At 38.1% G+C, this 14,008-nt stretch overlaps 1 protein-coding gene across 2 annotated transcripts in view; it reads left to right on the top strand.

Moving 5' to 3' along the window:
- Window positions 1-10,001: 10,001 nt before the first annotated feature.
- Window positions 10,002-14,008, top strand: part of LOC139966609 (nascent polypeptide-associated complex subunit alpha-like) — a 30,900-nt gene continuing 26,893 nt past the window's right edge. The window contains exon 1 of one of the 2 annotated variants that reach the window (XM_071969821.1): window positions 10,002-10,197. The gene's annotated coding sequence lies outside the window, so the exon portion shown is untranslated. The remainder of the gene's footprint in view (window positions 10,198-14,008) is intronic. The other variant, XM_071969820.1, reaches the window with a different exon arrangement.

The raw sequence follows: 14,008 nt of genomic DNA, 5'->3' as shown, positions 1-14,008 counted from the left end.
TTGAGGAAACTTACATTAGCAATTTTGATAAATTTCGATCCATCGTCGAAAACCCGACTTGTAGAATACTGTTTCTTTTCTTTTTTTTTGTACTTCAATGTCAAAACAGAGGAAACAGAAATTTATAGGGGAATATTTGACCAATCGAGACCCAACCCAACCCCCACCCCTCCTCTCCCCCTCCTCTTCCTTGGTGAAATACTAAAATTTAACATCGCCATGACTTTGAATAGAAGTTTAGTCTTGATATATGATGCCTATAAGCCAAGACTGAAACAAAATGAGCACTTATCTTCATTTCATACCATTTCCGGTTTTTAAGATACCCATCTTTAACTTTGTTTTTAATATCTAGATTTTACTTTACGGATAACCTAAATTTGTATTCTATACGTAGACATAAATGTTTAATGTCAGTTGGTATTCCATTTGTGTTATAAGTTGGAATAATTCAAGCAAGACCCTCACACATTTATAAATATACACATATAAAGGCCAAACTAACACATTCCGAATGATACACAGGCCGTTCCCCAAAACAAATATTGGTATAGTTTGTATACAGACGAACAGTGCAATACTCTCCTCTCTCAACACCATACACCCACGCGTATACCATAATACGCATATCAGTTCCATGGTGACCACACCCAATATATATATATGTATAGCTATATATATATATATATATATATGTGTGTGTGCGTGTGTGTGTGTGTGTGTGTGCATGTATATGAGGGTGAAGTGAAGGGAGCGGAACCCCGTTTCATCTTCAAAGACGCCTGTATACTTTTTCTTTCAAACATGCAGAATGGCTGGTTGAAGAAGACAAAATGATAAACCACCGCTACATTTCTGCATTTGATAATCAATAACATAGCCCTCATGTAATATAAAAATCGAGCTATATATTTAGAGGACTTTCCTTTGCATGGTGCTGTACTCGCAGCATTCTACATACTTTGAAAGACTTAAAAAGAATTATTTTGGTAATAGTGATAACTGAGGGCAGAGGATCTTCTAACACGCGGCCTGCAGGTGACATGGAGAAATATGGCATAAACAAACAGTATTCTTTTTCATTATAATGCATAGTTAGGGAATATATGAAGACTTCACTAAAATTAAGCCGATGACGTAATTGTCTGTCGGACCCGGATTTTCTCTCAATACCCCTGCAGTGTTACAGCCCCTTTAGGCCCCCTTTCTCGCTCTCTATCTTTCTTTCTTTTCGAGGTCTTCTAACTTCGAACATATCTAGATTGAATTGATATTAAATTAAATATGCCACATCCTAGTTGCAGTATATGATTTATTTATACACTATATAAAAGGTATTGTGATGTCATAATACCATACCATGTAGACAACATAAAGAAGAAGAAGAAAATGATGAGCGAATGTAAATACAATCGAATTTAATTAATTATCCTCTTTTCTTTACAGACCTTTAGACCTGGATAAGGTGGTACACAACTTGTTACAAAATATTCAAATATTATTCTAGTTTCAATAAATATGTGAGGAACATAAAACGCAGTTAATTATGAACTGTCATTTCTGGAGAAAAAGAATTATGTATGTCTAACACAGTAGTCCATAAGACGCGCACGCATCATCGTTACAAATAAACAATTGCGTGCACCAAGAATTTGGTATAGTTGATTTAATTATCTGACAAATCTATATAGATACAGACAAAAGGAAGAAAGAAAAAAAAAGAGAAGATCAAGGACTTTTTTTCCATTTTTTATAATACTGAAAAAATGCACCCTCTTTGTTACTTAAAAAGTGACCTTTTGATGAGAAAATGTCAAACAAATCTATAATTAAAAAAGTGTCCTTTTGTTGAATCAAATACAACTAAAATAAAATAAAACTGTTAGCAAACTGCTTATCCACCAGAGAGCCTGTGTAATAGAATGTGTAAAAGTAAGTTGGCCTGACGTTTCGATCCTAGCAGGATCTTATTCAGAGGCTAAATGACAAGTAACAGTAACAGAAGAGACAAAAACACGCACAGAATACAGACAGGTTAATGAGCACGGTGAACACAATAAACAAATACAACTAAAGTAACTTAAAAGTGCCTTTTTTGTGAAAGACATTCAAATAATTAGAGTTGTGGTACATGATGCACGGAGGGTTCTATTGGTCAAACGTAACTTGCTTTCGTTTGGGTGGTTTGCTTCCCCAACTCATTGACCTTCGGAGTTTGTGACTTAACCACTTAGATTGAAATCTCCTTTCGCTGCCACTGCACAAGTGGAGAGGATATAAAGGGAGGGGACAATAGCAGGGGGAGGGGGGGTATTACGTCTTCCATATGATAATCGATCAACAAAAGAAGATCGATTTAAAGTGACCTATCCATAAGAAGGAAACGACTTTTGATTGATAACCTCATGCAGTGATCTTTGTTCTTGTATCAATCTTATACGACATGTAAATATTTCGAACACGTGTTAGTAATACTGCATTTCATATTTAGTTCGTCGCATTCAAACATGTAGGTGTTGAGAACCCAGCCCATGACTACAGCCAATGGTTAAACAGGTACGGTAGGTGTATTATAACATGCTATCACCTGAGTTGTCCGTCTATATGTATATATATGTATATATATGTATATATATATATACATATATATATATATTTAGATATATCTATATATATATATATATATATATATATATATATTTAGATATATATATATATAGATATAATTGAAATCGTAATATATATATATATATATATATATATATATATATATATACATGGAAGATATCACCCCGTTTCTCTCCTCTCACTAACCCCACCCCACCCCTCACTTAATCATTCCTAAACTAAGCATTCTGAATGAAGGAATGAAAAAAAAGCACGGTGCCCGGTGCATAATAACATAAAGAAATACAACAATTTAACGAGTAACGTGTTCATAACTGACGCCCTTAGGATGATGTTACCCTAGCCCCCAGCCCCCACCTTCAATGCTTGAAAATTCTAATGTGCTACTGCGACGTGTTGTCAGTATTCTTAGGAAATTGAAGGAAAATTTCACATATCTTTATACCACACAATATATCCAGCTTTCTTTTCAACATTTAGTTCAGTTAACCTGATACGATCTTTCCTTTACTGTTAAACTATAGACTTAAACCAAGACCATAACAAACATTGATCATGTACTCCTAGAGTGTTGTACAAAACATAGTAGCTCCTATATATATATATATATATATAGGTAAAAACTTGTTTTCTTGTCTTCTTGGGTATAAACTTCGGTCTTTTAGGGGTTTTCTCTTCTTAAAAGTCCATCGCCGAATTCGGTTTAACGGTTAAATCGGCTTCGAATCTATCGTTTAATTCCTGAATGCTGGTCCTTCGTTTTGCGTTTTCCCTGACTTTGCCGGATCTTGAATAACTGTAATTATACGTCTTGGATATCTCTTTCTGATTTTTGACCATATTTGGAGGGATATCTACGTCATCGCTACTAAAGAAAGCACTATCTGGACTCTGTGGACTACGTCTTCTGGGCCTCTTTGGGGACGATCCTTTCTTCCGACGGTGTGACGGTGACTGTGAGGTGGACGGTACGAAATTCGCATTCTTGTCGAGTTCATCGGTATCAACGTAGACAGAAATGTGACCCTTGCGGGTCTCCTTCACTTGCACCGCCGATGTACCGGTAACCGTGGAATTCACCGGTTGACGAGGCTTTGGACTTCTAGTGAATGAATTACGAAGTTTAACTCCGAGTTTTCTTGAGTCCTTTTTGTCTTTGGGCGTCGACATATTGTAATGAGAATGTGCGGCCGCTTGCTAATGTATGTACTATATAGACTTATGTTCGGTATTTTGACGATATGTTTGAAAGCAACGGTAGATGAAAAGATATTCTTTTGACGGCAATACGAAAATACAGAATTTCTATACTTCCCTTGTATATATCAAACTCCAAAACCCCAAAAATATTGGTATGCTAATCTTTTATCACCAACATACACCAAGTACCCATGGTGTCTCCAGTAATCAATCCTTAAAGAACGAGTACTAACAATCTCTGAACTGGTTAACATTCCAATGGTCTGATGGCGTTTAAATGTATTCAAGTCTAACCAAATGAACTACAAGCTCGATGAAGGAACTCTCTGAGTCCAAATATTCTGCCGAAAAAAAACAACTTCAGAGCAGCCTTTTTCCTTTCTTTCTTACTTTCCGAATGTCTTGTTTAGTCCGTTGATAATTTTCCGATGGAAGATTTCGATCTCACGGTTGGTTTCTTTTTCCTTCTCCAGATCAGTTTGGTTTAATAATTCATCGATGTGGATGAGAAATTGTTTTCAAAACAAATTTAATTTTCGGTTCACGTATATTGAAAAGGTGGGCGATCTCTTGAGAGTTGCTACCGACTTCGTTATGTGATTATGAGATCTGTGCATAAAATTCCTCGGTAGTTCACACATCACGTTAGGCTATATATAAGACATGAGACGGCCCTAGTTTTCTCATGGCTCAAAGTTCGTTCCAGTGTGAGAAGTTTTGCACGCATCAAAAGCCTGGTAATGTCACATTCAATTTAAAATGAAAACACTAATGGAGATGCATATGTCCAGTAAATCCTTTTTCAGAAAGATACTTGACTGTCCCTTGTAAGAGGATGATAACAGGTTTATAAGGAAATAACGAACCTTATAGGCTATACAGAAAGACAAAAGATAAAACACCCAAAGAAGATTTCTACGAATATGTTCGTGTACTGGTAAACCGTCTGTTCATATGCAATTGTTTGCACATGGCAAATAATGTAAATAACAGCTCCGTATATGAAATTGATTTAAGCTATTGTTGTTATCTTATCGTTGTTCGTAAAGGACTGTTTTATTTACAATATAGTCCAAAATACAAAGGATAAATATCGCGAGACTAAATTTAAATACATGCTTGTGCATGCAGGCAGTAACGACACGGAGAGTTATAATACAATTACGCTGAGACAATGAGAGTATACGATATGGTTAACCTGTATACGGTGATTTGAACAGTGCAGGTGTTGAGTTGAAACCGGGATTTTTTCATGACATTATCATTTTCTTCCTATAAACAAGGGTCAGGTGGAGGAGCATCGTGTAACATCGTCACTACTTGGTTTTAGAGAGAGGAGGGGGGGGGGGAGGGAAGGAAAGGGAGGGAAGAGAGAGAGGAGGGGTGGGATTGCATCTGTAGGTAATTACCCCTTAGATTAAAAAGTGCAGTCGTGTTGGCTAACTTCTACGACCCGGACGGTAATCGTCGGCATATAGTCTTCCCCCTCCCCGCAGCGTTTCTCCGGCTGAACAAAATAGCATGGTTCCCCTGATATTATTGTAGTATTTATATTGTCATACACTGGCAAGGCAGTTTGGCATAGTCCTATATTTCATTCCACTATTGGGCAAGCGCGCGTGTAAAAGCAGTCCTACAAAAGTGTGACGTCATGCGACGCACAAACAAACTGTCAGTCCAAATACAAATTCGTCCAATTTTATTGTAAACAAGGAATATCATTTGACAAGATATAGAATGAAAACAAGCGAGCAGAAAACACAATGTCAATCGGGGCATTTCTATATTTTACACTTCTATTTAGGGGGACCCGATGCTTGGAGGGGGGGGGGGCAGGCGCGGCGGAACGGAAAAATTATTGGGGGGCTAATGTGTGGACACTATCTAAGCGGAGCGCCACCATCGGTTGGCGCGGAGCGTAAAAGAAAATTTTGGTTTTTTTCAAACCCCCAGATGGCCGGAAACGGCACTTCCCGAGTGTTTTATGCTTCGAATACCTACCCCTAGAATATGAGTCTCAAGCCTGCAATTTCTCAGATTGCACGAAAGCCTGTAAAAACATTGTAATTTGTATATTCGATGGTGTTTTAAGAGAGCAGCTATTACTCGAAGTGTACTCGCAAAGACGTTTTTGAGTGTAGTAAGGGCAGTGGCGGAGCTAGGGGTATTGGTGGGGGGGGGCAAGAATAGTCTGTAGGGGCGCTTTCGATACTACCTAAGCGGAGCGCCACCACAGGTTGGCGCGGAGCGGTAAGAAAAGAGTAAAGACACTCCCTAGATTGCAGGAAATCACCCTTTCGGGCCTTACTAATTTGCAGATAAACGGAGAATAAATAGGTGTCGTCGCCATTTTGTCGGTAAATTACACCAACAGAATATGACAAATGTTAATAGGTATATGAGAGCGCAATAAAATAGTCAATAATCGCGAATAAGTAAAAAGGTAGTGAAAAGCTGAAAAGGGCGCCAGCAATCCATTTGTGAGTCCGTCGGGGGGGGGGGGCATCCGCCCCTGACTGTATATATGGAAGCTCCGCCACTAAGTAAGGGGATGTTGGAGAACTGGCTGAAATGAGGCAAGTCATTGACCTAAGACGAAGTTGTGTTACGCTTACCGGTACTCACACTAACTTCTTCCACTTTTCACGGGGCGTGAAGACGCGGTTGGGGTGACAATGTGGTCTATAGCTAGGGGACGGGCCGAGGGTCCCCCAGCAATTACTAAAATTATTACACCTATATAGTATACGTGTGCATCGGACAGATCGACAAGTATGCATTGACAAATGGGCAGATGCACGTTTCGGAACCTTGGTAAATATTGGGGGGGCTTATCATGCATTTGCCCCCTCAACTTTTTCATTGGGGGGGGGGGGGGCTGAGCCCCCCCCAAGCCCCCCCCGGTTTCGCCGCCACTGAGGGGGGGGGGGTTGGGCAGGCATGACCTTTTTCTTAAACATAATTTACTATATATATTTTCTTCTGGGTGTTGGGAGAGATTGACAAATATACGCCATTGCTGCCAATCAAACCAACTGTATATACTTTTAACTGCTAAAAGTGGTTTGCATTAAATATGTGATTCAAGTTATATGCTTGAAGAAAAAGAAACTGAGAACAAGAATAGCTTGCCACTTTTCACCAGTATCTGGAAATGTTGTCCCATTTCAGATACTTTTTTATGTTGAAAGGTATTCAAAGATTATTCAAGTTTAATTTGTGTTAAAAAAAAAAGTTATATGAGTTTCATTTCTGTTGGATTCAATAATTAAGAACAGTTTAGAAACTACATTGTACATTTCATAAGTGGAATGTCAGCAATCTGTTACCGTTTTCCAGAGAATTTTACCGTTTTCGCAAAGTCATATTTATATATAGCTCACATTTCCGATCTCTTTGCCTTCAAATTACTTACAGGAAAGCAAGCAATTCCACTTGTTTCCGGGAAAACTAAAGCAAATCGTTCCCCCATTTAGAGCAGCCCCTCTAAAATAATACCACCATAACCCCTTCCTTCCCCTCCCCCTCCCCAAAAAACACACCTCTCAGCTCTCAGCCTCTAAATGTAATTCCATTTCACGACATGGTTTTTGCTTCTATAGCTCTCATTAAATCGTATTCTTCAAATTCCCAAAAGTCAAGGTGGTGCACCAGACATGGTTGACTCTACCGTTGCGGCATATGATCCATGAATCACTGACAGCAGCCTGGGGCTGAAAGTTCGTCCTTTCGACGGGATGTACTGGGAAACGTTTCTATATGGAATATTGAAATGTGAATTCTTTGTCACGTTTCCAACGTTGTAACCTCTAATTGTGTCCCTCTTCAAGAATGCTCAAAACGAATAAATCTGCATTTGTCTGCTATTTGTTTTGTTTGTTACCTTGTTTGATTGTTTTCTTTGTTTGATTGCTCTCTAGTTATTCCCGCGGAGAAGTTAAGTTCCTTGACGTGTTGACGTACATTAAAACTGCAAACGTGGAAAGGCAAACGGTAAACCATGGCTACGAGTAGTGACTTGCTATTTATCTTTATAGAGGGCGCTAAGGCTGGTTATCAGTTACCAATCATTGGGGGACGAGAAGGGGGAAGGGAGGAACATAAGCTGTGTATGGAGAAAGTGTGGCGTGGGGTGATAACATTGCAACTGCATACGTGTATGGTTGATTTCTCTAAACCTTAACATTTGTGGATCACCGTACTTGATGGAAGACTAACCACTTATTTTATTTTTCGAGAAGCGGTGGAAAACACATGATTATCAACAAATATTCTGCATTAGGTTCAATTAGTGAAGCAAATGTGTTTACTTAAGTCCCTAGTTTCGTACGTCGAGCTAGCTTGTAGTTCATTTGGTTGGACTTGAGTATACGTTCCTTTGGCTTCGTCGCCCCTGTTTAGTCTGCTTCTGAATATAGTCGGTGTTACTAAGGCTTACAAATATCGTTCATGTCTCATTCATAGTATATGTATGACTAAGTAAATAAATTTATATATTCAACTTTCAACTTTCAACATGAACAAAGAACACGGTCATATGTCACATGGTTGTTTATGTTGACAGCACAGAATAAAGTCAACACTACTTATCAAATATTAACATAATCTTGCGATTTACGATATCTGCGAGATAAGATGTTAACTATGAACCGCCTCAGCATGTCATTTGAGGTGAACTCACAGGAATGGGGTTTTATCTCAATGACCCTCTCGCATAGTAGCGAGAAATGTCTTTCTTTCTTTCTTAATTAGATAATCAAATATCAAATATAATAAGTTATTATTAAAATATATATATATATATATATATATATATATATATATATATATATATATATATATATATATATATACAAATACATGTATTATAATAATAACTTATTATATTTGAAGTTCCATTTTTTTGTTTTTTTATAAGGTGTTTGAAGAATTTCCCTGCATATTGATGTTGCATTAATTGATGATAATGCAATGTTATAGAGTAAGGGGAGACTTGGAGGCTGGGTTGGGTTGCTTGATTGAAAATGAGTACTTGACTGTTGTTGCCATACTACTGCAATATTATTATTATTATTATTGTTTTTTAGTATTTCTTCCCGCCACTTCGTTATATGTCACTTCTTATGACAATGTGTCTAGGCGACGGTAAGTTGAGTGTCAAGTGGATATGTTGCATGTGAATAAATTTATATATAGGCCTAAGGCCAACCTCAAATATTATTGTGTAATCTTCTACTCGTATCTTGGGTGAAGGGTTGAAATGTGTGGATTGAAATGCCAGAAAACAGGAAAATGTGTTGAAGGAGTGGAGGAGGGGGGGGGGGGGGGTAGGGAGGAGAGCTAGTAATTCCTCAGAATTAAATAATTTTGTTGTTGTTATTAGTGAACTGGTGGGTTAGTATATATCTTCATGATATGAATGTAGTTTATAAAATAGTGCAGATTGATCATTTGCTTCACAGATAAATTTTTGTATCTTTCTTGTATATAGTCTGTTACAGTATCACAATATCAAAGGCCTAATAGGTGTCATAACCTTATGTTATAACTGTCTTTGCTCTCACAATCTGTCAAATCTCGATGTTTTATGTCCGATTCTATAGTAGGTTTTGGGATAAATGATTTGTACAAAATTGAGACAAGTTATACATAACTTTAGACAAAGTGGGTGTTAAATGATGTTATGGATCAAATGACAAATCTTTGAGGTAAATTGGCCAAAAATAAAATGATAAACCTTAGTCATAAGGTACTTTTTTAAGAAAAGTCACCCACGAAAACCAAACTACCGAACGACTGATCCGCTCTCAACCCCAGTCCCCTTGCATCGGGACTGTGTGATCATCGTCGGGTGTGCATCACCATTCCCCTCGAAAGGGAACAGATAATACACATGATCTTAGCTAAAGGCCGAGAAACGATAGGGTACGATACGCAATGGAACGTCTGTGAACGTCTACAATACGTTCGACCACTAGACCATCCTTTATAACATCATACAATACAATGGGATTTCACATACCGATTACATTTAAATGCAAATTACTCAACTCCGAGTCACGGAAAGAATTGTCTCCCACATAGTGGGTATGGTAAATAGCGTATACGCTGAAACAAGTAGGCCTTCCTCAGCCAACGTACTAATACTATGTTGTAAGCGAATTGATTTCCGTTTACCTATGTGTGGTACATCTGGTGACTCTTTTTACTGTGCAAACTAATCTATCTAGCCCTGAGTAATTTGCACTGTATCCTTCTTCGCCGGGAAGTAATATTATGAAACTTTGCATATGACACGTATGAAATGGACCATATCTCAGTTTCATAGATGGACAACTATCGGCTGCGTCAATTGGAGAATCTTAAAAGGTAATATTTCAGCTATATCTACTTATCTTCTCAGAAGCCATCTTGTCGTAAGCCCACGTGATCACATGTAGTCATTCTATATTTGTACAGGATCTTGAAAACTTTCCATTTTCTGTGTCTATGTTCTATTATCAGGGTCCTGTAAATCCAAGATGTTTTATTTCTGCAGGAATCACATGTGTTTCTTAAGGATCATGTATTTTCATTTCTTTGTCAGACCAGAACATTTATCGAACGGCTATATAGAGGCGAATTTAGGACTTTTATTAAAGGAGGCCATGCTGCCCTGGGTTCGTTGAAGCCGCGTGACCCATATACAGTTGTGGGGGGGGGGGGGAGGAGCTGGGGGCCTTCCTCATAAAGAACAGTGTACATCAAAAAGAGCATACTGAGGCATATTTAGAATATGCATTAGGTTTATATAGTTATAACACTAAACGCAAGCTGATTCTGATAACTACTTTGTGTGAGAATAATGAAAAAAGGGGCAGGGTGTTCACTTGTAGTAGTGGTCTAATACTTCTCCGGTTGATTTAAAAAATCCCCCGATCGAGTAAACAATTTTGCCATACCCCCTCCCCCTCTTTTTGCGCACACCACTGCATAGACCTCGAAGATATTTGTGTGTGTATGAATTTACTTTTGTTTACCAACTTGATAATATCAGCTTTGCTCAGTTCAATGACTACGTATGCAACTATAAACTCTGTAAAGCCGTCTCTCCCCAACATTTCTGTCTAATCACTGAGAATTACCATGGTGATCGATATATAGACCACGGTTGGGCTCTGTGCCCTATGTAACTAGTTAACGGCCTAACGTAAGATTGTACATTTGCAAACATGCTATAGGATTTGTTTTTACCAAAACGTAAGAACATTTTGTAAGCATCGGCTAAATACCCACCCGAGCAAGGGCGTAGGAACCGGGGGGGGGGGGGCTGGGGGGGGGGGGGCGCCAGCCCCCCCCCCAGTGTAAAATGTGGAGGGGCGGAAGTATCATTCCGCCCCCCGCTCCGCAAGTCAGAAAACCCCTTTTTCATTTCCAAATGAGAAAAAAAATCTCATATGGAGCACCAAATTGCATCTAAGGCCAGGTGAAAATACAAAATTAAGTTTATAAAATGGAGTGGGTGTTGAAGTGTGCTATATTGCACCAAATTGCATCTGAGGCCACCTGGAAATGCAAAAAATTCCAAAGGGGAGGGGGACACCCCCTCCCCTTAGACCCCTCCCCCAGGCCGGCCATCAGTCTTCAGCCCCCCCCCCACTGAAAAGTACCTTCCTACGCCACTGCACCCGAGTGTTGTAATTCATTTTCAACTAGGCCTAGTATATCTTTGCCCACAAAATTCATGCTAATTTAGTGCACCAAGTGTTTCTAAATTTGTGAAAAAGAAAGAAATTTTGACGATAGGATCAGAATTTCGTCGAATGTTTCGTCACTATAGTAAACAAACCTCTTCACTCAGTAGTGTACAAGTTTCGTACGCTGCTCCTGTACCACATGTTACATCCATTCAACTATCTTCAACATGGAAGAAATAATCAACCAGATCCTGATGAAAACGTATCAAAAATGCTCTCCTACTGATTTTTTGGCACTTTTCCTGAGGGTAAATTCGCGAATTTACCAGAGAGCCAATTGAAAAATATTACTTCTCTAAAAGTGAAGATGCTATTACATTACGATACTCACTTTTGAATAGAAAATTCATATGCTTTTTCAACGATATCCTCTTTGATTGATTAACATTTGAATAAAATGTAGCAAATACGCGTTAACTATGGAAGAGCGAAACTTGCGATTTTATCGGTTGTAATTTTGTAAAAGGACTTCTTATGCGTTAGGGTTAGGCCAGTAAGAAGTAAAATGAGACCAATGGAATACAATGTGTTATATCAAGTGTAAAATAACTTATTGACTTTTTGATTGCGCTCTCATCTACCTATTGACATTTGTCACATTTTGTTGGTGTAATTTCTGACAAAATGCTCTAAACGGCGGTCTTTAATTTATCGACACTTCCGTTGTACGAAACTATTTCCAAGAACTGTGCGCGGTTTTCGATCTGTTTTTAGACGATACGCCACGCGCAGTGGCTAAAATAATAATAAACACCAAACTTTAAGTCGGCATGCAGTGTACGTTATACGCCTCTCCATGATCAGTGTGTTGGAAAGGGTCATTTCCGGCGATCTAGGGAGTATCTTTTCTCAAATTTGGTTGGAACGGGTACGAAACGGCTCGACGCCACTGACGCTACAGCATAGCTTACTCTGAGGTTTAAAAAAAAACATTTTTTACTATTGTCCTTCGTTCCCAAATTACTCTGCAAACAAGATCGATGATAATAATACAAACTTGCACTTCTTTCATATGCAAATCATCACTATATATGAGAGTTTATTTTGGGGGCAATTTATACGCGAAATATTTATATTTGTTTGTAAAAGCAACGGACATCATCAAGAACTTTAGATAATGTAACAATCATGTCATTACGCTTACAGACGTGCATGCTTCATCACTCATGTAAGTAGGCTTACAGTAAATACTCATTCATGTTATCATGCGTACAGTGTATAATCATTCATGTTATTTGGCTTACAGTATATACCGTACTCATTCGATCATGTTATTAGGCTTACAGTATATACTCAGTCATGTTAGTATGCGTACTGTAAGTAATTATTCATGTTATTAGGCTTACAGTATATAGTCATTCATGTTATTATGCGTACAGTATATACTCATTCATGTTACCAGGCTTACAGTATATACTCATTCATGTTATTATGCGTACAGTATATACTCTTCATGTTATCAGGCTTACAGTATATACTCATTCATGTTATTATGCGGACAGTATATACTCAGTCATGTTATTATGCGTACTGCATATACACATTCTTGTTACCAGGCTTACAGTATATACACATTTTTATGTAACTATAGGCTTACATTATATACTCATTCATGTTTCTATGCGTACAGTATATAACATTCATGTTATCAGGCTTACAGTATATAAACATGCATGTAACTAGGCTTATAGAATATACTCAGTCATGTTACTTGGCTTACAGTATAAACTCATTCAGGCATGTTATTATGCGTACATACTAAGTCATGTTAGTATGCGTACAGTTTATACACATATATGTTAGTAGGCTTACAGTATATGCACATTCATGCAACTAGGCTTACAGTATATACTCAGTCATGTTACTAGGCTTACAGTATAAACTCATTCATGTTACAGTACATAGTCATGTTAGTATGCGTACAGTATATACTCAGTCATGTTACCAGGCTTACAGTATATACACATTCATTGCAACTATAGGCTTACAGTATATACTCAGTCATGTTACTAGGCTTACAGTATAAACTCATTCATGTTACAGTACATAGTCATGTTAGTATGCGTACAGTATATACTCAGTCATGTTACCAGGCTTACAGTATATACACATTCATTGCAACTATAGGCTTACAGTATATACTCATTCATGTTATTATGCGTACATACTCAGTCATGTTAGTATGCGTACAGTATATACACATATATATGATCAACCTGGGAGATATGAGTGTAAAAAGGGGTTGCTTGCAGGGGCGCGCCAGAGCACTGGGGGTACGCGTCCTATTTGTTAAATAAAATTACCCTGTTGTCATTGCCCTTTACGAATTGTAGGCTACCTAGATCCCCAAAACACAAGTATATATTACAGAGTGTGAAGTTCTTCAAGGGTGGGTAAGGGGGAGGGGGTGAGTATAATTTTCCCGACAGATTTAGGTAGTATAA

The sequence above is a fragment of the Apostichopus japonicus genome, chromosome 4 (genome assembly GCF_037975245.1).
Source record: "Apostichopus japonicus isolate 1M-3 chromosome 4, ASM3797524v1, whole genome shotgun sequence".
Taxonomy (NCBI): Eukaryota; Metazoa; Echinodermata; class Holothuroidea; order Aspidochirotida; family Stichopodidae; genus Apostichopus; species Apostichopus japonicus.
This window is presented reverse-complemented; position numbering and strand designations above follow the sequence as displayed.